Consider the following 26,827-nt stretch of genomic DNA (forward strand, 5'->3'; position numbering starts at 1 on the left):
GCTGGCCTCAGGCACGGGAGCACCCAATTGTTTCAGACTTTGGAAGGTGGGGCAAACCCTTCCAAAGGGCTTTTGTGGGTCTTTGAGAAGCACAAGTCTTCTGCAGCTGACAAGCCCTGCCGCCCACAGGTCCACACACACAGTCAACACAGTCCTGCCCCGTGTGTGCGCCTCGACCTCCCGACGTGGACCCAGTCTCTCCACGGCGGGAGCCCCACACACTCCACCACTGCCCCACACTCTCCACCCGCTCCTTGTGCACGCCCTGCCCCACTGAAGTCAGCTCAGTTGCCAGGCTGCAGAGAATCCAGTCACCAATCTATGCAGGCCCACAAGTTGCCTGAGGGCTAGTTGTTGGGTGGGGACAGTCTCTAGGGTGGGCTGCCCCCCCTGGCTGAGCTGGATTAAATTGGTGCTCTAGTGGGTGGGGCAGACCTGGGTTAGCAGGCCCCAGGGAGAACTCCAATGGCGTCTGTGTCAGCACGCCCGTGCCAGGCCACAACAATGGCCACCACCAATGTCCCAGTCCCTGGAGAGGTCTCACTTCTCACCGAGATGCACTCAGGGCCTATCAGGTGAGTCTCTTTTCACCAAAGCACTATGCATCTTTCTTTCTGGTGATTTTAGGATGCTTTCTGAAACGGGTGAGTTTGCGTGTGGGCCCTTTAAGAGCCGGTTTTAATTTCTTTGTGAGCCAGGTTTTCTGGGGGTACTCTCCAATGTTTTAGTAGCAGGCAAAGTCAGATATTATGCCGCTGGTCTCGATTGTGCTGGGTCCACAAAATGCTCACTGGCTCAGGGCCCCTCTCCTCCAGGGAGGCTGCGTACCTGTGGGCTGCTCCTGGGCGGCTGCGAAGCTGGCGGCTTGTGAAGGCGGCAGTTTTTCTCTCCAGAAGGGAGCCTCTGCCTCTTCCACCTCAATCAGGATTGTCCCTTGTTGCAGGAGTTCCTCTTATCCAGCTTTTAGTTCTGTCTCGGGGCAATTTTTCCACAAGTAGTTGTAAATTGGCTGTGTCTGCCGGAGGAGGTGAATTCAGAGTCTGCCTACGCCCCCATCTTGACTTCCCCCTCCTCATTTCTTTTCATTGCTGAATAATATTCTCCCGTGCAGATAGACCACATTTTATTTATCCATTCATCAGTTGTGGACATTTGGGTTATTTCCACTTCTTGGCTGTTGCTAATAATGCTGCTGTGAGCATTCACATACATGCTTTTGTGCGGACATATGTTTTCATTTCTCTTGGGTATATACCTAGAAGTGGAATTCTTGGGTCATATTCATCTTTTTTCCTTTGCTTATATATTGATATAGGGGTTCCCCTCCCCCAAATGGACTCATTTTGAACATACTGTTAAGTAGCTTGCTTTTTTTTTTTACTTAAAAACATACTCTGAAACATCTTTTCATATCATTAAGTATTTCTAACCTATAATCTCAAAAATAAATTAGTGTTTTGGACAAAATACAGCCTAAGTCTGGAGAATGATATTTAGGAGGTGGAATTGTGGGCAGTTCTCCAAGTGCCCCTGCTCCAAACTTTCTGAAGGTTCTGGTGGTATTTTAATAATAAAGTCAAATAAACACAAACTGCCTGTTTGCATGGAGTGATGTGTAATTTTTAAATATAAACCAACCGATAATAAGAAATAACAAGGATGCCTTATTATTGGGAGTTTGGGCCACTTATTTCCACTTGGATGCCTTCAGCCCGGGGTGGGGGGGATTCTTCCCCAACAGAGGCCTGCAGGAAAGAGCAGGGGCCCTTTCTCCTGGCAGGGAGCGGTTACTTGCGTGGCTATGAGGGCCAAGAGCCCCTTGGGGTTTCATACTGTCCTCGGCTCCTTTATGACCGTCTGACCCTGAACTGGCAACAGAGCAGACTTCCCCAGAAAGATTTTGGGGATTTTTTCAATTCTATTTTTAAAACTTTGGGTATAAAAAGGTCTAACACTAAGTACTTAAAATGTACCTAAAATGAAGTTCTGGGATTAAAAACTATTAAAAATGGTTCATTGGGGCGTAATACAGAGCACATGTGGCATGAACTTTCAAACCAGCCTATTTGATCATGTCGTAGGTGAGGAGACAAAGGTGAGGGATGAAGAGAAAGAGGCAGGAGCAGGAGAAAGTCGTTTGCAAAGAGACACAGAGACACAGGCTCACGTCTCTTATTTATTTATTTATTTTTTGTGAGGAAGATCAGCCCTGAGCTAACATCTGTGCTAATCCTCCTCTTTTTGCTGAGGAAGACCAGCTCTGAGCTAACAACTATTGCCAATCCTCCTCCTTTTTTTTTCCCCAAAGCCCCCCCGTAGATAGTTGTACGTCATAGTTGCACATCCTTCTAGTTGCTGCATGTGGGACACGGCCTCAGCATGGCTGGAGAAGCGGTGCGTCGGTGCGCACCCGGGATCCGAACCCGGGCCGCCAGTAGCGGAGTGCGTGCACTTAACCGCTAAGCCATGGGGCCGGCCCACGTCTCTTATTTTTAATCATTTTGAGTAAATTTTGATAGACACAAAATCATATTTTAAAAGTCAGTTATAGAGGATTGTGATACATTGAATACTGGGTACCACCCCCCCGCCCCGGCTGGAAAGAAAGAACACAGGGTTCTCTGTAAAGACCCCTGGGCCCTCCATTCTACCCCCTGCCACCCCTGCAGAGGATCCCATCGTCCTGAGTTGTCTTTATTGTTATCTTGCCTTTCTTCTTCTTCTTCTTCCTTTTTTTTTTTTTTTTTGCTGAGGAAGATTCGCCCTGAGCTAACGTCTGTGCTGATCTTCCTCTATTTTGTACGTGGGTCGTCGCCACCGCATGGCCACTGACGAGTGGTGTAGGTCTGCCCCTGGCAACCAAACCCAGCTGCCAAAGCAGAGTGCACTGAACTTAACCACTAGGCCATGGGGCCAGCCCCCTCTGGCCTTTCCTAAAGTTTTATTACATACACTTGTATCCCTACATCATAGATTGTATAGTTACATGTCTTTGAGCTTGATGGGAATGGAATTATACTCTATGTTTTTGTCTCACCCCATTCCCCCCTCCCTGTCCCATGCCTCTAATATTCTGTCCCTGAGATCACTGTGTGTAGTGCTAACCCCACACTACACAATAGGCCCTATTGTAGGAATAGTCCAACTAAATGTTTCTAGTCTACTGACGATGGATAATTTGTTGTTATCAACAGAGCTGCAATGAACCTTGAACGTTCTTGTTCGAGTGTCCGGTCCATGTGCTTGTCCCTTTATTTCTTATGATGGCAACCCCTCCCATTCTCCCCCTCACCACGTACTGCTGCCCACCTGCACCCAGGTGTCATGGCAGAGTGCTGGGCGAATCCACCCGAGTAAGTTTTCCATGTGCCTTTGCTGTATGTCTGGTTTCTATGGAGGTCTGCACTGGCCTTTCTGGAACTAGCTGGAAATACAGGACCCTTTGAACAGCTCTTGGCTAGTGACTTGATTTTCCTTCTGGAAACTAGCAGATGCTTCTTGTCAGGGGATGAACCCCTGAGACTGGGGCTCTGGCCCTCCTGGGACACACCTTTGACTTTCCATACCTCAGGTTCCCTGACTGTTAAATGGGGAGAGAAACACCTGTCCTGCCTAGGTCAGAAGGTTGTCACAAAAAGAAACTGTTAAGAATTGGCTCCCCAAATATCACCAACACAATCTGTTGATAAGACAAAGCTGAGTTCATAGCTTACCATAGTATGGGGGACACCACTTGGCAAAGGTTCAGCAGGGTAAGATCAGAGTTTATTGAGAATTGGAAGTTTGGTGTAAGGTGGATTTTTCAATGAGAGAGTTGAGTAGGTTTGGGTTAAAATCATGATACAATGGTCCAGGACTGGTGGGAAAAGCAGGGCAAGGATTTTGAAATTAGCTGGAAATTCAAGGATTCAAAGAATCTTAGGGCACAAACTGTTGGTGCTTTCCATTGAAGAGTTGATGGGTCTTTCAGGAAGTTCTTGTAATGAACAAACCATTTTCCTGGGCAGGAGATGCTGGGAAGCATAAAGACATGCTAAGGAAGACAGGGAAGGGCAAAGTCGCCTTAGTGCAGATAATCAGGTGTGGTTCTGGTTCTCAGCATCCAGCTGGGTGTTGGAGCAGATCGTTTACATTCTCAAAACCAAAGCATGGCCTGGAAAGTATAAAGCTCTCTACAAGTCAGGGAATTAGTGATATTAATAAATATGTCTTTAGCTTTCTGGAAAGCACTGATAGCTAGCTATGGAAAGAGATGATCTTAGTTTTGTATAACCCAGAAATACAGTAGCTGGAGATGTGAAATCCCGGGTGCTGGGCCAGGGAGCCTGAGACTCGAGGATAAGGATGCACATTGCTCCCAACCCCTCTGCTCTGGTCACCCCTCGTGCCATTTGTTGGGTGGGGGACATGTGTGGAGGGGTCTGCAACAATGTGTGTTTCTGTTTGTGGGGCTCCTCCACCTGGGATACAGACCCTCTTCCTCTTTGACTGGCTGATCAAAACAACAAAGCCCCTTACGATGCCTTATATAGTGCCGTATAGAGAACATTGTAAACCAGCTGCCTCTTCCTCATCATTCCGTCTCCGCGCTGCGCCTGACCCCTGGTCTGTGGACCGGCGCTGCCTCCTCTGGGCTCTCTGTGCCCTGTGCGTCCTGTACCCTACAACGGTTGTTTCACCCATCAGACTGGGAAGCCTAGGCTGAGACTCATCATATTCGCCCCTGTAGCCACACGTCCAACCCAAAGCAGGTGCTTGATGCATTTTTGCTGGATGGATGAAGTGCTTCTCTGTAGGCCATATTGGAGTCCATTTTCTAGCTTCCTAAACCCACTGCCTGAGTCTCAGATCCTCTCACTATCCTTATCTGTCCATGCTGAGATTTGGTGGTGACCTTCTTCAGGAGGCCATCTGCACCTGTGGAAGGAGAAATGGAATCAGCCTTTGCAGGCGTCCAAATCCTCTTCCCAGTGGGGACCGGCTGTAGGGATCACAGAGGACACCTGCGTCTTCCTGCGGCTTGAGCAGGATCTGTCTGGGCTCTGGCAGCTACGAGGATTACGGGGCCATGTCTCTCCCCAGCTTCATGGGACCAGCGGGATGAACCTAGTTAGGAGCTCAGCAAGCTGCCCAAGGCAACAGGAGCCAGGCATCTGCGCTATGCAGGCTTTGGCACTGGTCTGCTGTTTGGACGGCATTTTTCTTGTGTAATCAGCAGTTTACAAACACTCACACTCCAAATTCCATTTCGGAGAGGGCGAGAGGAGCAAGCTGTGAAAAGGCAGCTTCGGGCAGGGCTCAGTATCTCCTGATACTGAGGGGTGGGGAAAGGTGCTGATTTCTCTGCCGCTTATGGACAGACCTTCAATCCAGTCACCAAGAGAGGGTCTTCAGCGCCCCTTTAATCTCCATCAGCGCCTCCCCCAACACAGCTCCCCAGACATGATCTAGGTAAACATATGCACAAAGGCGGTGTCAAGGCAGGGCTCCTAACTCTCTCTTCCCATCCAGTTGCTGTGTTATACAGAAATTCTGGAGCTCACCTTGTGTCAGTGTCCTCGATATCAAAGTTCCTTTTCCTGGCTAATCTTGCCCAGCCAAGTCAGCAGGGATTCCAGAGTGTCCGTATTTGGTAAAATTCCTGTGAGTGTGTGACTGTGAGAATACATTTTTTTCCTAAAGAGAAAGATATAACTTGACTTCATCACATAACTACCCCTTTCTCTCACCACCTTAATAACCCGTTTCAGATCTCACCTCTCTTCTCACCTGCTGTGGTGCTTGTTGCTTTCACAGTGTCAGACTACTTGGTGTTTTATTATATTTCTTTCACTGCTTTTGCATTTCGTACTTGACTATGTCACAGATCACTCCTGTCTGGAGGAAAGCATCCCCAACTTAGCCTCAGGATTACATGTATTAAGTTCAACTAAATACAAGCTCATGCTACACGATTTCCAAACACATAAGAAAAGCCATCACGAGTGAGAATCAGCAGGAACTACGAACAGACTTAGACCACCGAAAGATTTGAGATTGTGGAGCAATCAGATACAGATCACTAATAACTATATATGAAATTTAAAAAAAAGAGTTGAAAAAACAAGCAATAAGAAGAGACTTCCAAAAATGACGAGGTCTATTTTTAACAGAACCAAACAGAACTTTTAGAAATGAAAATGAATGGTTAAAAAGCCAATTATTAGATGCAATTGAAGACAGAATTTGTCACCAGAAGGACTGAGTGGAGGGGCCATCCCTGTGGCGTAGTGGTTAAGTTTGGTGTGCTCCACTTTGGCAGCCCAGGTTTGTGGGTTTGGATCCCAGGTGTGGACCTACACCACTCATCAGCCATCCTGTGGTGGCATCCCACATACAAAATAGAGGAAGGTTGGCACAGATGTTAGCTCAGGGCTAATCTTCCTCAAGCCAAAAAAAGAGGAAGATTGGCAACAGATGTTAGCTCAGGGTGAATCTTCCTCAGCAAAAAAAAAAAAAGAAGGACTGAGTGGAAAATGTTAGCCAGAATGTACCACAGAGAGAAAAAGAGAGAAACTGTGAGATGGAATGACAAAGTCTAACATAGATTTAATTGGAGTTCCACAGCGAAAGATAGAATGGGGAGAGGCTGAGAATAATCCAGAACATATATAGGTTCAAGGGAAAAATCCATATGATGATCTCAGTAGACAGAGAAAAGTCAACAATCATTTATGGTAAGAATGCTTAGCAAGCTAGGAATAGGAAAATTCCTTAATCTGAGTGTATTAGTTTGCTAGGCCTGCCATAACAAAGTACCACAGACTAGGTAACTTACATAACAGAAAATTGTTTTCTCACAGTTCCAAAGGCTGAAGTCTGAGATCAAGGTGTCGGCAGGTTTCTTCTGAGGCCTCTCTCCCTGGCTTGTAGATGGCCATCTACACTCTGTATCTTCACATGATCTTCTTTCTATGTGGTTAATTTCCCCTTTTTATAAGGCCACCAGTCATAGTGGATTTGGGCCCACTCTAGAGACCTCATTTTAACTTAATTATCTCTGTGAAGATCCTGTTGTCAAATACAGTCACATTATGAGGTACTGGGGGCGGTTAGGACTTCAACATATGAATTTAGGGGGACATAATTCACCCCATAACATGAGCTAATTCTTTAGTCTGAGCATCCTTTTTTTTTTTCCTCTTTATTGTGAAATTTTTGTCGTACATTATTGTTTGTCAGTCACCGTATAAATGAGCATCCTTTTAAGTTGGGAACATAACAAGGATGCTCACCATTACTGATTCTATTTAATATTAAATAAGAGGTCTTAGCTAATGTGGTAAGACAAGAAAAAGAAAATGTAGAACAATTAGAAAGAAACCAAACTGTCATCATTTGAAGATGATGTTACTGTCTATATCCATGCTGTCCAATAAAAATATAATGTGAGCCACATATATAATTAAAACATTTTAGTAGCCACATTACACAAAGTAAAAAGAAGCAGGTGAAATTAATTTTAATACTGTATATATATATATTTTTTTTTTTTTTTCTTTTTTGTGAGGAAGATTAGCCCTGAGCTAATATCTGTTGCCAATCCTCCTCTTTTTGCTGAGGAAGATTGTCCCTGAGCTAACATCCATGCCCATCTTTCTCTGCTTTATATGTGGGACACCACCACAGCATGGCTTGATGAGTGGTGTGTTGTTCTGTGCCTGGGATCTGAACCTGCAAACCCTGGGCTGCTGGAGCGGAGCATGCGAACTTAACCACTACACCACCGGGCCAGCCCCTTTAATACTATATTTTATTTAACCCAGTATATCCAAATGTCATTTCAATATGTAATTAGTATAAAAATTTATTAATGAGATATTTTTATTCTTTTTCTTGGGCTAAGTCTTTGAAACCCAGTGTATATCCTAAACGTACAGCACGTCTCACTTTACACTATGCACATTTCTGGTGCTCAGTAGCCAAGTGTGGCTCACTGGACAGCCACACACACCTTCAGGGGTGAAGCAGCCACCATGTTTCTGTTGGGAGGTCTGTGTTATGTCAGGCGCTGTTGCAGCTCACACATGTTGCTCACTGCAGGCTCATCTTGTTGGTGTGGTGCCACAGGCCAGCCAAGGCAATCCCAGCTCTTGCCAGATTTCCACTAGCCAGGGTTGTGTGGTTGCAGGATGCCAAATCTTCACCCTTGCAGACTGCTTTCTGGCTCTGGGAGAGGGATCAGGCTCGCACCATCTTCATCTTGTGAACAATCTTCAGAGTACAATACTGGGATCAGCAGACATGTCCTCATGACAATGTGATAGGAGGTACTGAGGACAACCTTGGAAGGAGTCTTGCTTAAAAAAACTGGACTTGGGGCCAGCCCGATGGCCTAGTGGTTAAGTTCAGTGCACTCCACTTCAGCTGCCCAGGTTCGGATCCTGGGTACAGACCTACACCGCTCATCAGTCATGCTGTGGCAGCAACCCACATACAAAATAGAGGAAGATTGGCACAGACATTAGTTCAGCGTGGATCTTCCTCAGCAAAAAAACAAAAAAAAACAAAACTAGACCTGGATTTAGAGCTGCCCTTTCACAGAAGATACGGGAGACAGAGGAACAAGTTAAATTACACCACAAGGAAGCAATCCACACATTCTATAGGACAAACGACCCAGTTTCTCCAGCAAATCCAAGTCATAAAAAGAGAAATAGGAAGGAAAGAGTGACCTGTATGAAAATGCAGACATAAGAGACGTAACAACTTGACACAATGTGGATCCAGATCTAAACAAATTAAATGTAAAAAACACTTTTGAAAAAAAACCAGAGAAATTTAAATATAGGCTGGATATTAGATGATATTCAGGAATTACTCTAAATTTTGTTAATTGTGAGAATGGCATGGTGGTTCTGGCAGGCTGAATATTAGCCCCCAAAGATATGTCCATGTCCTAATCCAGAACGTGTGGATATGTGACCTTACATGGCAAAAGGGACTTTGCCAATGTGATTAAATTAAGGACTTTGAGATGGGTGATTATTTTGGATTATCCATGTAGGTCCAATGCACTCACAAGGGTCTTTATAAAAGGGAGGCAGGAAGGTCAAAAGCAGGGAGGAAATGTAACATAGAGGCTGGAGTGTAAGCCCTACTTTACAGGGCCGTAAGCCAAGGAGTGTAAGAGGTCTCTGGAAGCTGGAAAAGGCAAAGAAAAGCGTTATCCCCTAGAGGCTCCTGAAGGAATGCAGCCCTGCCAACACCTTGATTTTAGATCCATTTTGGATTTCTGACCTCCAGAACTGTAAGATAATAAATACGTACGGTTTTAAGCCACTAAGTTTGTGGTAATTTGTTACAGCAGCAATGAGAAACTAATACAGTGGTTATGTTTTTTTTCTTTTAAAAGACCTTGTCAATTAGAGATGTACAATGAAGCGTTTAAGGGTGGAATGACACAGACTTTACTTTAAAATACTCCCAAAAGAAAAAAGTGTGCGTGATGGGAGATAAAACAAAAATGGAAAAATGTTGATAATGGTTGAAACTGAATGATGAGCATAAACAGGCTCGTTATACAATTATCTCTACTGTTATGCATGGCTGAAAATTTCTAGAGCAAAAATTTAAAAAATATATTGTGTCGGGGCAGGCTTAGTGGTGTAGTGGTTAAATTCGCTCACTCTGCTTCGGCAGCCCAGGGCTTGTGGGTTCGGATCCCATATGTGGACCTACACACTGCTCATCAAGCCATGCTGTGGTGGCATCCAAAACAGAGAAAGAGGGGCAGGCCCGGTGGCATAGTGGTTAGGTTTGCGTGTTCTGCTCTGGCGGCCCAGAGTTCACAGGTTCAGATCCTGGGCACGGACCTACGCACTACTCATCAAGCCATGCTGAGGCAGTGTCCAACACAGAGCAACTAGGATGAGCAACTATAACATACAACTATCTACTGGGGCTTTGGGGAGAAAAAGGGAAAAAAGGAGGAAGATTGGCAACAGATGTTTGCTCAGAGCCAATCTCCCCCCCAACCAAAAACAAGAAAAAGAAAATCAATTTAAAAAAATGGAGATAGATTGGCACAGATGTTAGCTCAGGGCCAGTCTTCCTCACCAAAAATAAGTAAGTAAGTAAGTAAGTAAGTAAGTAAGTAAATAAATAAATAAATAAATAAAGGTGCACCTCAGACTCTGTCTCCAGACCACTTCTGGATCTATACTCAGGCCCTGGGTGGTCTCACTTGTCTCCCAACTTTATTGCTTCAGCTGGACCCTCCTGTGAGCTCCAGACATGCACATCCAACAGCCAACTTCCCTCTCCCTTGGGGGCTAATGGACATCCAAACATAGCATTCCACGGAGAGACTGCCAGGATATATTGTAAAGTGCACAAAGCAAGGCGAATATCAGAGTTTGTAGTATGCTAGCTTTTAAGTAAAAAAGGAGGAAATACATATACACGTGTGTGTCTGCATGTTTATTTATGTATTTAAGGAGAAACAAGACATGATGTGGGAATTAATGAAACAAACCTTAACTAAACCGGAGTCAGGAAGGCCTGTAGGGGGGGCTCTCACGCCCTAGCGCACATCATCAATTACACCAAACAGGAAGAGACAGAGGCTTCCATCTCGGCCAGGAAGTAAACCTACTTTACTCGGAAGGAAGACTTTTCTCCCTCTGGGACAGCAGCCCAGCCAATGAGAAGCTGTAGCCGCCTGAACTGTTACTTTCTCCCAGTGGACTTTCCTTTATTTATTTATTTAAATTTTATTTATTTATTTTTTTTTCCCCAAAGCCCCAGTAGATAGCTGTATGTCATAGCTGCACATCCTTCTAGTTGCTGTATGTGGGACGCGGCCTCAGCATGGCCGGAGAAGGGGTGCGTCGGTGTGCACCCGGGATCCGAACCCCGGGCCGCCAGCAGCGGAGCACTTGCACTTAACCGCTAAGCCACGGGGCGGCCCTGGACTTTCCTTTAGAACGGCCCCTCCCTACTCCCCCTTTTTCTCTACAAAGGCAGCTCCCCTTCTTGGTTTGTTGGATTTGCCTGTGGTTTGCCGTAGGATGCACATCCGGAATTGCAGTTCTTTGGGCTATTCCTGAATAACTTGTTTTGAGGCTTTTCAAGTAAACAATGGTCACAGGAGTATTATTCTTAACTTGTCTCGCTCTCCCTGCTCCCTTCTTCTGCCTACTTGGGTCACTCCCTCGAGTGAACACCTGCCCCCAAGTACTTGCTGCAGTTTTGTCTTTGGGGGACCTACACTAAGACGTTTGTCATGTCTAAAACCTCTCCTCCGCTGTTTTTCCTGTCTCAGTAAATGGCAGCTGAATCTTCCAGGTGTGCAGGTCAAAACTTGAGGTCAATTTGACTTTTTCTCTCACTCCCCACATCCAATTCATCAGCAATTCCTGTTGAAATATAGTAAGTGGAAAAAAATCAAACCTCTAAGCCTTATGTGTACTATGAACCCAGCGGTGTGTGTGCATGTGTGTCTGTGTGTGCATGTGTGCGTGTGTCTAGAGAATATCTAGAAGGACACAGACCATAGAGTTAATAGTGGCTACCTCTGAGGAGTGGGCCAAGGCGAGGTAGTGAAATGGCAGGATTTACTTTTGTTCCTCTACACACTGCTTAGATATTTTATTTCATTTTTTATGACAAGCATGTATTACTTGTACGTTTTTGGAGCCCACATGTTTGTCTGTGGCTGGGACTCAGATCAGGTACAATAAGGGGTGGCCAGGAAGGAGGGGGCTACATCCTGCCCCTGGGGCAGATTTGAGAAGGGGAGAGTGAGTCACAGGGTGGGTGCAGGAAGGTGGGGGCAAAGCAACCATTGGTTAGATCCATCTGGGTTTTCATCTTCACTTCCTTGCCCGGCACTGGGTTTTGAGCCACAAACTAGGTGGACCCCTTGGTGAGGTCTGACCCTCGGCTATTTCCTCCTTTGTAGGGAAGCTTTGTTTTGAGATTAGTTTTCTTGCCGTGCAGAGTTGCACCGGGGCTCCAGAGGTAAATAACAGGGATCCATTTTCTTCAGTTTCTTTTTGCTTTGTCTTCCCGGTAGGGTGTTCAGGACGGGCCAGGGCATGTTTCCAAAGGTTCCTTTGATTATTTAGAAAAAGCCTTACATAATTTAATTAGAGGGACCCCAGGAATTAGATGCACAGTGGCTGCAGGATTGGCTGAACAGAAAGTTGAAATTCAGTGAATAGGGTTGTTCTGAGTAATTAACCGCCTCGATCTCCCCAGTAAGGAGTCTCAAGAGATGGTAGTGTCTTTGCTGGTCCTGGAGGGCCCCTTGGGTTAATTTCTACTTGAACACGGGAACACGAGTCCACAGTGCTAAGCCAGGGGCTGGAGAGGACGGCTGACTGGGTCAGGGGTGACTCCCAGGTGACCCTAACCCGCTTGTTGGCCAATCTGAGAATTTTGCTGTTGCCATCTCTGAGGCTGGGCTGATTGAAAATGACGCAAAGATCCAGGGTGACTAAGCCCTCTTAAAGATTCTTGCCATTTTCAATGAGTATTTTATAGAAACATTTTATTACTTGGGGAACTCCTCAGAAATCATTGCGATGTTTTCTTGTTGATTGCTGTGCATATGTGTTTGTGTGTGTGTGTCTGTGTTTTGTAAAAATGCAAGTAACTTGCCCCCAAGTTTGTTTTCTTAATGAGCTCATATTGTCTAGCTTCTAAAGACCAAAGGGTCAGTAATGCAGGGCGCCATCCCTTTTTGGTAAACACGTGGTGTGAGACTGGTTTCCACAGGAGAAACGACCACTCTGCTTGTTACCTAGCCTGGTAGGGAGATGCTGTGTTGCAAAGACTGCAGAGGATTAGCCCGTAAAGAGGGAGAGGTTCCTAAGAAAGGGCTTTGGGGGCTGACTTCCTAGTGTCTTAGGCGGGGTGCCCTTGAAACGCTGCCGAGTCTGCCTGGGGAGCCTCTGGGGAGAGATGTCCCAAGGCAGTGAGGATAGGACTGGGCACAGGGAGAACGTGGCCCCAATGTGGTTGCAACTGAGGCCCAGCCTGGGGGAAAGCTCTGGTCCCAAATCGAGACAAGAGGGCTGGGCCTTTGCATCCCTGCATCAGCAGGTGGAGGATGGGTACCTGCTACGAAGAGGGCATCCCTGGTGTGACAATATTATTCACTATACCTGGCTGACACTGGCTGACTGGCTGCCACTGATGCCTGTATGTCACCTGAGAAAGTTACTTAATACTTTCGAACCTCAGTTTGCTCATCTGTAAAATGGGTCCAAAATACCCTACCTTTCAGGATTGTTTTAAGGATTAGAGACATAAAATGCACACAAAGCTCCCGGCACAGTGCCAGTGTGGCTAGTAATATGCAAAATACACACTGGATTGCCAAAACTTAGTACAAGAAAAATAATATAAAATAGCTCATAAATATTTTTAATATCAATTACATGCTGAAATGATAATATTTTGGATATGTTAGATTAAATAAAGTTTATTATTCAAATTAATTTCACCTGTTTCTTTTTACTTTTTTAAATGTGGCTACTAGAAAATTAAAATTACATAGGGGCTTATTAGATTAATATACGCTGCTCGTTCATCGGCAGGAGTGTCTAGAGTCTAGATTCTAGACAATAATGTTCTTGGCTATTCCAAGCCTTTTGCTCTTGAGAAGACCACTGTGTTGTAGCTCAAACTGGGTCCCACAAAAATGTTCACAATCATGTTCAGAATCTTCTGTTTAAGAAGACAGGAAATGGAGCGCTCAGTTTTAGAAAGCATTTCATCCAAAATGGTTAACATATTTATAATGAGGGCTTCAAGGGGACATCCATTTATGCCGAGCAGCTCCTTCTCCATTGACGTTAAATCAAGAATATTTTACCGTGGAGGGCACCAAATACACCCCTCATTGTTTTCTCCTTTTAAAGACAACATGACAAATTAGTGACCTGGAAGGTTTGAATAAAAAACCCATCAGGGCAATCATTGTTTTCAGAGTTCTTTTCAGCTTAACTAATTCACTTTGGCTGTCCAAATTCATTCCAGGTCTGCCGGCAAATATCAAACACAGTGTTATGACAGAGCTCATACCAAAGATTTGGGGCAAGGATTGCTGTTTGCTGAGCTGTCATCTCAAGCCAAACAAACGTCAACAGAGAATCCTTAGGCAAATGAACTTCCCCCTGAATGGGTTCTTTCATCTCCTCCCCCTGCACTCATTCCCGTGGGTACTTGCAGACTGGGCTAACAAGTTAGATACACATGAATGGTGGAGACTGGTTAAAAAAAATCAGTGAGTCATTTGGGAAAAGTTGGGCCTAGTCTAAATAAAACTCTTCCTCTATCAATTTCAAAGAGGCTAAAAATCTAGTTCAATTTTCTCTATCAATTTCAAGGAATCCAAAAGTTTTTTCTTCAAAAAGTTAAATGGAATTACCATCTGACCTAGCAATTCCACTCCTAGATATATGCCCAGAAGAACTGAAATTAGGTACTCAAGCAAGTACTTACAAGCAAATGTTCATAGCAGCACCGTTAACAATAGCCCAACAGCAGAAACAGCAGCAATGTCCATCAACAGGTGAGTGGATACACAAAATGTGGTATATCCATACAATGGAGTATTACTCAGGCATGAAAATACTGATACAGTGCTACAAATGGATGAACCTCAAAAAATTATGGTATGTAAAAGAAGCCAGACATAAAAGTCACATAGAGTACGATTCCATTGATATGAAATATCCAGAATAGGTAAATCCGTGGAGACAGAAAGCAGATTAGTTGTTGCCAAGGACTAGAGGAAGGAGGGAATGGGGAGTGAGTGCTTAATGGGTACGGGATTTTCTTTTAGGTTATGAAAAATTTTGGAACTAGATAAAGGTAGTGGTTGCATAACATTGTGAATATACTAAATGCCACTGAACTGTACTCTTTAAAAAGGTTGATTTTATGTTATATAAATTTCATCTCAATTAAAAAATTCTTTCACCTTCTCTATAACCAAGTATTTGATGGTCTGGGAAATGGGATTTTCTGAATATCCAAACAGCCGTTTATGGGCATCTTCCCAACCATCAGATGGGTTTCCAGGGCCAGCCTGGTCTCTCCTGGACATTGCAGCAGAGAGACACCAAACTCCTTCCTCTTTTGTGTGGCTCTCTTATCCCTCTACAGACCAGCTGTTGGCAATTACACCTTGGCTCTTGTATTAAAAAAACAACTCTGCACAGTATTTTTCTGACCACTGGATGTCATGAGCGCACAATATATGCTTCGGCTAGAAACCCTGCATACTTCGAGGAAGGCCACTTCCTTCAACATGGCGATGGTCCTCTGTGTGACTGCACAGAGGGCTCGGGGCAAGTAGTGAGGCGCTGGAAAGATGCTTTGTTTTTGCAAGCATGACATTTGGAAACAAACAGAGTGCAGCTGATGGAAGATAAGCAAAAATACCGCACTGGCTGCTGCTTTGTGGTTTCCAGAATATTTCAATGGATCACCAGCTATGGGAGGAAAATCAAAATCTAACATAAGGTGTTCTTGGGGCCACTTCTCAAGTAGTATGACCAAGAAAGGTGAGTGACCTTGACCCCTTTGGCCTCAGACAGCACAGGGCTCCACTCATTTAGCAAATTAAAGTAAGGACGAGTAGATGCTCACTATCTCCTTTTCCATTGACTCGTCTTTTAATTTCACTGGAGAGCAACTTCCTTGTGCATCGTCCTTAATACATTTGATTCCGCTTCAGAATCGTTTGATTATGGGATTTTTGGCTCTGCCCAGTTTTGCATCAGCACGTCTTCGTTGATAAAAATGCTCTTGGTTTCCTCTCTAAGCTGGGGCAGTTGAGGGAGGTCTGACCGTGCAAAGCAGCACCTTTAATTATTCCTCTTGTCTGTGGGAAATCGCCTGTGTTAATAACATCGTTAACATTTTTGTAATTAGGAAGGAAGGTCAGTGAATTAAGCAGGAAGTAAATTGGGGCTCTTGATAGGTTGAAGCTCATATGAGGACATCAGGGTCATTTACCTCCACGCGTGGGTCTATCTGCAAGTTGTAAGGATTTTAGTGGTTTGTTAAAAGCCTATTCCTGTTCATGAAGGTGGAGCTGTTGAAATCTGGGCTTAGAGAAATTGGAACCAGGAGGCTGAAAAAAGAGAAAATATCCATATTTAGATAAGACTTCTAAAAAAAGATATTTTTATTTCTATGAGCTGTTCAACAACGGGTGACTTAAAGCAGCAGCCCAGCATCTGAGCAAAACCAGAAGCGAAGACGGAGGATGCTTTTACTTTGGGTCGCACCCAAGTTCTCCCCATCCTTAACACTAACGACTTCTGGTATGGAAAAAAGGTCAGACTCAGAACTCAAAAAGAAGATTTGGCCATTCTTCAGAACTATCCCACAGGAAGAAGAAGGAAGGACGGAGAGTGACAGGTGGGTGTTTTAGGATGGCTGGTCAGAGAAAGCTTCTCTTGAGAGTCATGTCCCCTGAGCAGCGACTGAATGGGGTGAGGGAAGAGCCCTGTGAATATCTGGGGGAAGAGCATTCCAAGCAGGGGAATAGCAAGTGCAAAGGCCCCGTGCTGAGAGCACGTTTGGTAGGTTTAAGGAACAGCTGGAGAGGGGGCTGGAGTGGTAGGGTATGGTGTTGCAGAGAGAGCGGGGCAGGTGGTGTAGGGCCTTGAAGCCATGGTGAGGATTCAGTGTTACCCTGAGTGAGACCCAAGCCATTGGATGGCTTTGAGGGAGGACTGCCTTGAGCTGACTCATGTTTTGGAAGGATCTCTGTGGCCACTTGGAGAATAAACTATAGGGACCAAAGTAGAAGCAGAAGACCAGGCGGAGGCCACTGCAGGTGTCCAAGCAAGGGAGCTGGTGACTTAGATCAGGCTGGTAGCGTGTGGAGGGGAGACAAGGTGGTCAGAGGTATTCTGAAGGTAGACCTGACAGGTCTGTTAGTGGACTGGGTGTGGGGTGACCCTCACACTTACCGTGTTTCTTCCTGCCTTCAGGTTTTTGCTGATTGCTCTCCCAGGAACACCCGTCCCCTCAGATCTTCACCTGGCTCCTTCTTCTCAGTCAGCCTTCAGCTCAAATGTCACCTCGAGAGGCCTTCCCTGACCACCCTGTCTGCCTCCTCCTCCCCTCCCCTCATCCTCTACCCCACTATCCTGCTTTATCTTCTTTTTTTTTTTTGTGAGGAAGATCGGCCCTGAGCTAACATCTGCCAATCCTCCTCTTTCTGCTGAGGAAGACTGGCCCTGGGCTAACATCCATGCTCATCTTCCTCCCCTTTATATGGGATGCCGCCACAGCATGGCCTGACAAGCGGTGCGTCAGTGCACGCCCGGGATCCGAACCGGCGAGCCCCGGGCCGCCGCAGCAGAGCGCGCGCACCTAAGCGCCTCCACCACTGGGCCGGCCCCATGCTTTATCTTCTTAATGTATTTATCACTATTTGAAATAATCTTATTTATTTTTAATATTTGTTTCCTCCAACCAGAATGTAAGCTCTGTGAAAGCATAGCTTAGAAAAGTGACAGAAATGTATATTTGTGGATGTATCACTTAGGAATGCTTTCAGATGCAAGTGACAGAACCCCAACTACCAGAGACTCATAAAAAAAGGGGTTATTTTTCTTGGACAACAAGAAGTCTGGTGGCACAGCTTCAGCTGCTCTGTGAAGCCACCGAGGACCCAAACTCTTCCTCTCATTCTGCTCTGCCATCATGCATGCTGGCTTTTTTTTTTTTTTGTGAGGAAGATTAGCCCTGAGCTAACATTGGATGCCAATCCTCCTCTTTTTGCTGAGGAAGATTGGCCCTGGGCTAACATCTGTGCTCATCTTCCTCTACTTTATATGGGACGCCGCCACAGCATGGCCTGACAAGCGGTGAGTCAGTCTGCGCCCAGGATCTGAATCTGAGAACCCTGGGCGACCAAAGCAGAGCGCCTGAACTTCACTGCTATGCCACAGGTCTGGCCCCAGCATGCTGGCTTTTGATCTTCATGGTCACAAGATAGCTGCCTCAGCTCCAGACATCAGACCTGATTTTAGTGTCAAAGAAAGGGGGAAAATGTTGGCAAGCTCTCCTCCTCTCCTATTGCCTCTTTTCATAAGAACACCAAAGATTTCCCAGAAGTCTCCCCAGCTGATTTCCCTTTATGTCTCATTCATGAGACATGAGACTCACGAGAGTGAGTGATGTGACTGCTATTAGCTACAAGAGGGGCTGGGAAGTGGGCAAGGGAGAGGGGATGGATTAGCCAGCAATGGTGCCTTCCTCAGCTGAATAAATGAACTGGGAGAGATTGATCAATAAAAAGGTGACACTCATATAAGGGACCCAAAAAGTCCAGCGAATATAGACTGAAAACTAGGAAAGTCTTAGGAAGACCATTCATTCATTCATTCATTCCCGTTTCATTTAGGATTTTTGTATCCAAGTTCATGAGTGACATTGGCTTATAATTTTTCTTCTTCATGCTGTCCTTGTTAGATTTCAGTGCCAAAGATATACCAGCCTCATAAAATGAGTTGGAGAGGGTTCTCTATTTTTGGCGAATTTTTTTCTGTAAAGGGCCAGATAGTAAACATTACATAGTAAATACCAGGCTTTGCAGATCCTATGGTCTCTGACACAGCTCTCAGCACAGCCATGAGAGTGTGAAGCAGCCCCAGACGATACGTAAAGGAATAGGCGTGGCCGAGTTTGGCCACACGCTGTGGTCTCCCTATCCTGCCCTGGGCTATGTTTTCTGTAAGTTTGGAATTATTTGTTTCTTAAATGTTTGGGAAAACTCGCCTGTAATACCTCATGGGCCTGTTTTTGTTTTGTGAAAATATTTTTAAATTGTTGATTCAGTTTCTTTAATAATTATAGGACTATTCTCGTTGTCTCTTCCTAGGAGACATTACATTATGTTATATTCTTGTAGGAATTTGTCCATTTGATCTATGTTTTCAAACTAATGGACAAAGAATTTTTCATTATTAACTTTTTTGTTGTGTTAAAACATATATGTGTGTGTATATGTATACACACATATATGATAAAGCTTACCATTCTAACTATAAAAATGTAAAAAAAATTTTTAATTGAGGTAAAATATACATAATATAAAATTTACCACCTTAGCCATTTTTAAGTATACAGTTCAGTAGTATTGAATACATTCGCATTGTTACACGAATCTCCAGAACTTTTCATGTTGCAAAATGGAACATTTTAACCATTTTTAAGTACATAATTTGTTGGCCTTAAGTACATTCACAGTGTTGTGCAACCATCACCACCATCCGTCTCCAGAACTTTTTCATCATCCCAAATAGAAACTCTGTCCCCAGTCAGACAGAGTTAACAACAACTCCCCAGTCCCCTCTCACCCCAGGCCCTGGTAACCTCTATTCTACTTTCTGTCTCTATGAATTTGCCTATTCCAGGTACCTCATATAAATGGAATCGGACAATATTCATCCTCATGTGTCTGGCTTATTTCACTTAGCATAATGTTTCCAAGGTTCACCCTTGTTATGGCATGTATCTGTCAGAATTTCGTTCCTAGCTAACACTATGGTGCTAATCATTTTGCAATATATAAGTGTAACAAATCCACACATTGGTGACCTTAAACTTACACTATGTTATATGTCAATTATATCTCAATAAAGCTGGAAAAAAATAAAAATTACACAAATAAAAGAATTTTATTCCTTTTCAAGGCTGAACAATACTCCATTGTATGGATATACCACATTTTGCTTACCCATTCACCTGTTGATGGACATTTGGGTTCACCTTTTGGCTATTGTGCAATAATGCTGCTGTGGACATGGGTGTGTAAGTAGCTGTTTGAATCCCTGCTTTCAATTCTTTTGGGTGTACATTGAGCAGAGGAGTTGCTGGATCATATGGTAATTCTATGTTTAACTTCTTGAGGAATTGCCAAACTTTTCCTTCAATATTAACTTTTTAATTAAAGTTTTACATATTGAAAATTGCCCAAATTATAAATGTACTGTTCACTAAATCACCTCAGATCAACCCCCCTGTGTAAACTGTCACCAGGTCAAAATCATGACCACTCTTCAGGAGATCCCTTGTGTTTCCTTCCATTAACTTCTAACGCCATAGGTGAGTTTTGCCTGTTTTGGAACTTTATATAAATAGAATCATATTTTATTTCTTCTTCTATATTAGGCTTCTTTCATTCAACATAATGTGAGATTCATCCATGTTGTTGCCTGTAGCAGTAGCTAATTAATTCCATTTTATAAATATGCCACCATTTATTTACCCATTCTGCTGTTAATGGATATTTGGGTTGCTTCCAGTTTGGGGCTATAATGAACAGGATAGTGATGAACATTTGTGTAAAAGTCTTTTAGTACCTAAATGTACAGACTCCTGTTGGGAATATACCTCTGAGCAGAATTGTTAGGTCACAGAGTTTGTGTACATTCAGCCTCCGTAGATACAGTCAGTTTTCCAAAGTGGCTGAATCAATTTCATGTACTCCCACTAGAAATGGATGAGAGTTTGGATTGTTCTGTAATCTTGCAGACATTTGGTATTATCAGCCTTTAAAATGTTTGCCGTCAGAGTGAGGGTGACTGTGTACTGGTGGTTTTAATTTTCACTGTGGTTTTAATTTTCATTTCTTTTGTCACTAAAGAGGTTAAACCTTTTCTGATGTTAATTGGCCACCTGGAAATTCTCTCTTGTAAAGTGTCTCAAGTCTATTTGTCTATGAGCTGTTGGATGTTTTTCTTATGGATTTGTAAGGGTTCTTTATATATTCTGGACAAGAGTCCTTTGTTGGTTATATGTATTGAAAATACCTTCTCCCACTATGGGGCTTGACTTTTCACTTGGTATGGTGGGTTTTGATGAACTAAAGTTTCTAATATTAATGTTGCTCAAGTAATCTTTTGCTTTATATCCTACTTAAGAAATTCTTACCTATCCTCCTATTTATTGAGGTATTTAATTTCTCTCAATAATCTTTTATTAGAAGGATTTATGGGCATTTGATGTTGTCTGATGCCATTGTAAATGATATAATTTTTTAAAAATAGACTTCTTATTTTAGAACAGTTTTAGATTTATGAAAAAGTTACAAAGATAGTGCAGAGAGTTCATGTAGTGGAATCATTTTTTATTTCCTAATTGTCTGTTGCTGTTATATAGAAATACATTTAGTATACTGACCTTGTATATATCAAATTTGTATACTTGCTTATTAATAGTAATAATTTATTTGTTGATGTTTTTGGATTTTCTATGTATCTAATTATTTTATCTGTGAGTAAGACAGTTTTATTTCTTCCTTTCTAATCCCCAAACTTTCCCCCTTTATTGCACTGGCCTGGACCTCCAGGAAAGCTTTAATACAAGTTGGGGTAGCAAGCACCCTACTCTCTTTCCCAGTCTCAGAGGAAAACTTTGAAAATTTCACCATCAAGTATGATGTTTGCTGTAGAATATTTTGTAGATATTCTTTACCAGATTGAGAAAATTCTCCCTTTTCCCCTAGTTTCCTAAGTTTTTTTTTTTTTTTTAATCATAAGTGGATTTTGATTTTCTCTTTTGGATGGTGAATTTTACCAATTGATTTTTCTGCATATGTTGAAATGCTTTCAATATCTTTTTCTCCTTTATTTTTGTTACATTAATGTTTCAATTTTCAAATGTTAAACCAACCTTGCATCCCTGGGACAAACCCAACCTCTGGTACTTTATTATCATGTTTATATATCTCTGCCTTGGTGATCTCTGATGCTTCAAAGAGATTTTTCGAAAAAAAATTAATTCGATCAGCATTTCTAGTTTTCTTGGGAGGAGTGTTCACGTAAAATAAGTTAGATTTCCTTTGCTGAAGTGGAAAAATTTTAAAGATTTTTAATCTCAGTGTATCTGTTATATCCTCCTTTTCACTTTCAGATCAATACTGCACAGGTTTGTGTGGGCACAAAGCAAAGGATTCTGTATCCCACGCAGAGGCTCGCCCTGCATGCCAGACTGTGACACAGCCAAGAGCTGACTTCTGTCTCCTGCACGCACATGCAAAGGCTGTTGGTCCTGCCCACTCCTGGTAGATTGACCACATTGGGTCTTTGACCCCCTCTCTTCAGTGTTATTGACATTTTTTCAGGTCACCAGGTTGCTGTTCCAGTCCGACCAGCTGACTCTGTTCTTACCATTGTGGCCACTAAGAGCCCAGAGAAGTGCCTGGCAATTGTGCACTCTCCCAACAGATGGCTGTTGTCCATCTTGTTCCTCCACGGCCCTCTCCGTTCCTGGTGTGTTTCGTGACATTGATGATTTATCACTCTGTTGTTGAAAGTCTAAATCCAATTTTCAGCAACTCTTTGGTTTAATTTAGCTTGGTGGTTCCCTACATCCTTGTGGTAGGCTGAATAATGGCCCCCCCAAAATGTCCACATCCTAATGCCTGGAACCTGTGAATGTTACAAAAGAGATTTGCAAATGTGATTAAGTTAAGGATCTTGAGATGAGGAGATTATCCTGGATTATCTGGGTGGGCCCTAAATGTAATCACAAGGATCCTTATAAGAGGGAGGCAAGAAGATCAAAGGAGGAAGTAGAAGGTGTGATGACTGAAGCAAGAAATTGGAGGTCGTGAGCCAAGGAGTGCAGGAGCTGAAGAAGACAAGGGAACGGATTCTCCCTCAGAGCCTCCAGAAGGAACCAGCCCTGCTGATACCTTGACTTTAGTCCAGTGAAGCTGATTTTGGATTTCTGACCTCCAGATCTGTAAGAGAACAAATTTGTGTTGTTTTAAGCAGAGTTTGTGGCAATTTGTTACAGCAGTGACAGAAAACTAATACAGTTGCATACAGTCCCTTAGGTATAAGGGAAGAGATAGGACTCAATATAGGTTTGGATTTGCTTATTGGCCAGTTAAGGGTGGAGCTGAAAGACACACAAACCTGTCCTACAGAAGTAAACTGGGGGTGGAGTACATAAAAGGGATTTAAGCAATACTCTAGCAGACTCCAAGACATAGAAGACACAGCAGCAGGAGATACAAGTGGAACGTCCAATTCTAACAGCAGGTCCTGTGGTGAGTTTGCACAGAGAGGGGGCACGGAATGTTGATGGCAAGCTGAGCTATAAATATTTTTAGGTATTTGGCTCCTACTTTGCTAAAACCTAAATTAATAATAGACAAGAGAATTTCCACCAAAGTTTTGGTTTGGGTGTTTTTTGATGTGGGCTACTGGAAGAAGGATAGATATGATGGAGGAAAATGCCTGCTGGTAGACACCCCTAAGTGATAGATGCTGAATTCTAGGAGGACAGATGAGACTGGAGATAGGCTCCAAGATTGGGAAATTCATCAACAGGGAGGCTGGTGAGAGAAAGCATGGGCGACCCCACTGGGTTGGGGCTGGATACGGCTGACTATTCTGCAAGTAAGTTATTTAATGTGACAGTTTACTTATGCTTCACTTATAAGGACATAACTAAAAGTCAGAAAGGAAGTACAATTTTTTGAGAAGTCAAAAAGGATGTTTCAGGGGTTGCCAACGTTGGTTTTAGTACAGCCTCTGGGCTCTCAGTTCAGCTCTATCCATTCTTCTTGTGCATGTAATTCTATGAAGTGTAGTCATCTGATTTCTGGCCAAACAGATAAAAAAACAGCAAAAAGAAGCCAGGAGATGAGGGCAGGCAAACAGATAACCCTGAGGCAACAGCTTGCAGCCTATGTTAGCAATGCTAAACACAAAAAATGAACACAAACACACTGGTACCTCTGGGAGCCCCTGCCGCCCAGCCCTGCTCCAGGATCTCCCACTCTCCCTACAATCCACCAACTGAAGGGTTAACTCCTGGCAGAGCAGGGGGCTTCTGGACCCCTCTACAGCACCAAGTCTCTCTTCTGTTCCGATTGGTCATGCCCTGGCCTCACGGATGTTAATAATTTGAATATCACCCCTGAACATAGGTGTACATTGCTTTAATAATTGAGTAAGCTAGCTAACTTTTCCCCCTCAATATCTGATGTAAGAAATCCAAAAATATAACAGGGGTTGTTTCATGTAAGGAGAATAGTCATATATAGTTATAGGCCCAGTGGGCATCAATATATTATGTGCAGGATAATAACTCATTTTCATATTAGTGGGCCTCAGTCATTAAAAAAAGGTTAATTATATTCAGCTTAATCTATTTAAGAAAACAGGCAAAAGTGTGATACATTTTAGAAGTTTTAATCCAAAATGGACTAAATGTCTTGGTACTTTTGTAGAATTGAGGCTTTAACCATCTAGAAAACTCATTTGTTTGGAATGACGCATTCTTCAGGATTCTAGAGCTGGAACTCCTGAATGGAACACAACAATGGCCTGTCTGTATTACATACAGCCAAAATGTGCATATTCTTGTGTAGTCAGATTCATTCTTCTATGCCAGTCCTGTGCAAACCTGAGCATTGGCTCACTGGGCTGAGGGTGCCTCCACGTCACCTGGGCCCATTACCCCTCCCTGCTCACCTGGGCTAATGGTGGCTCTATGCTCACCTGGGCTGATGGTGCCTCCATGCTCACCTGGGCCCATCACCCCTCCCTGCTCACCTGGGCTGATGGTGCCTCCATGCTCACCTGGGCCCATCACCCCTCCCTGCTCACCTGGGCTGATGGTGCCTCCATGCTTATCTGGGCCCATCACCCTCTCTGTTCACATGGGCTGACCATGCCTCCCTGTTCACCTGGGGTGATGGTGCTTCCCTGTTTATCTGGGCTGATAGTACTTCCCTGCTCACGTTGACTGACCACACCTTCCAGCTCTCTTTTTCTTTGCCTCAGTGGGCCTCCGTCACAGAGCTGTGGTGGCACCAAGGAAGAACAAAACTCCTTTCTCATTTTTGATGCTATGTTGTGGTGAAAATGGCATACATGTCAACTCATCTCAGCCACTCAAACCACAGGCACTAGAAAAACAGTTGAGAGTAAGATGTCTTGATGAGCTGGAGATGGGGTTGGATAGAGGCAGAAGCAAGTTCAGAGTGTATTGTGACGCACTAAAAAAAAAAAACAAAAAACCAAACGAAAACAAAACGAACAATGTGCTTCACAAATACAAAAAGGAGGAAACTCGTGTTGAAAGTTAATGGAAAATTTCAGGGTCAAAGAAGACAGTGAGTTAGAAAGAAGGCAGCAAAAGTGACCTTGCCGAATTCTGGGTGGATTATGTCACTTGAGTTTGCTACACAGCCGAGGGAGGGGACCCTCTTGCTCTAGTGACTTGCCCTCATTAGAAGGTGAGTCTTATGCTTTAAAAGCCTGGCTGGTCTGATTGCTTTATTAACTTAGTTACTCACTCGAACCACCTATTCTCAACACTAGCCAGCTGTACAGGTTACCAGCCAGCACTGAGCCAAAGATACAGAGAAACCAGGGCGAAGCGGCAGGTTGCAGGAGGGCTCCATGGTGGGCTTGCTAAAATCACAGACTCACAACAGTGACCGTGCACTCACTGTGAGGATTTCGGGGGCGCAATAACAGTACCCGGACTCCCTGGGCATCCCACAGCACTGACCGCCAGATAGCAGAACCCAGTGGGAAATGGAGCTGGGAGCCATCGGTAGTGGCAGACACTCACCATTTCCTCAGCACAGGCGTGGGGTCCCCGCTCCCGGAGCCCCCCTTTCTCTGAGTGGCTGTTCCCATCTCCTCTCACTCTCCACAGCCTCTTCCTTCCTCCTTCTCTCTGCAGTTTTCCCCGAGCCCACGGCTCAGGCTTCCGCAGAGCTCCGTCTCGCTCCAGCCTCCCTTTGCACCGCTGACCCATCCTCCCTGGCTGCCACCACACCCTAACCTCTCAGGCTCCATCTGCAGCTCCCTAGTTCTTTCCCTGATTCCCGAGAAAAAACTCAGATGGCTCAATTTGTGTTTTCTTGCCAGTTGGATGTCAGGGGTCCCTGGCCTGTCTAAAGGTCGATGCCCATCCTTGCCATCCTCAGCAGAGGTGGGGTCTCACGGGACTTACAAGGTGGCCCTTTCAGCAGGGCCGAGGCCCAGCAGTCAGGGTGTGACTTACTTGCAAAGACTGGAGAGTGGGTTTCTAATTTCTGAAAACGTGGAAAAGAATCTCATGAGTTGGAGAATGAGTCCTTCATTTTTGCCTTTAGTTCCCTCACTCACAGGCTGGCTGACAATGGTAAGTCACTTCCTCTCCCCATAGAACGAGGGGTCTGAATAGATAATACTGCCGTTTGCCACACACCAGGTGCCACCCCACGTTCTACACACAAATTTGTCATTGAATCCCCAAGAGGGAGGTAGTATCATCAAATCCTGTTAAAGATGGGGAAACTGAGGCACAGAGCAGTTGAGTAACTTGGCCAAGGTCACACAGCTAGTAAGAGGCAGAGCAGGGATCTGAAGCCTGTCAGTATGGCTTCAGAATCCTTGCTCTTAACCATGTTTAATTCATGCTGCCATATTGCCATTCAAGCATCCCTCAGACCCCAGGGAAAAGTGGCAATGAGATAAATGAGGCTGGGGGGGCGGAGGAGGGGGTTAGCTCTGTTCTCCAGAACAGATCGGTCCTTTGTATCCAGCAGCGTGGCCAGCACTCTGCAGGAATGCTGCTGCCCTTGGCCTGTGCCCTCTCTGAAGGGCATGGGAAATGCTGGCCTGTCAGCGGGTATAAACTCAAAGGTTTCTCCCTCAGCTAATTTCAAGGACTGTTTACCCAAGCAGATGCAGGAGGATTAGGCAGTCCATTGATCTGATGTGTTTGGTTTGGGCGTGAGTGAGCGTACTGCAGCTGTCGGAACAAATGAATCTCGTGGAGAAACACGGATGGA

The 26,827-nt window shown here is 44.3% G+C and overlaps 1 protein-coding gene across 2 annotated transcripts in view; it reads left to right on the forward strand.

The window, feature by feature from the left end:
• Positions 1 to 527: 527 nt before the first annotated feature.
• Positions 528 to 26,827, forward strand: part of CA6 (carbonic anhydrase 6) — a 54,797-nt gene continuing 28,497 nt past the window's right edge. For both annotated transcript variants that reach the window (XM_058552826.1, XM_058552827.1), the window contains exon 1: positions 528 to 575. The gene's annotated coding sequence lies outside the window, so the exon portion shown is untranslated. The remainder of the gene's footprint in view (positions 576 to 26,827) is intronic.

Source organism: Diceros bicornis, chromosome 13 (assembly GCF_020826845.1).
Source record: "Diceros bicornis minor isolate mBicDic1 chromosome 13, mDicBic1.mat.cur, whole genome shotgun sequence".
Classification (NCBI taxonomy): Eukaryota; Metazoa; Chordata; class Mammalia; order Perissodactyla; family Rhinocerotidae; genus Diceros; species Diceros bicornis.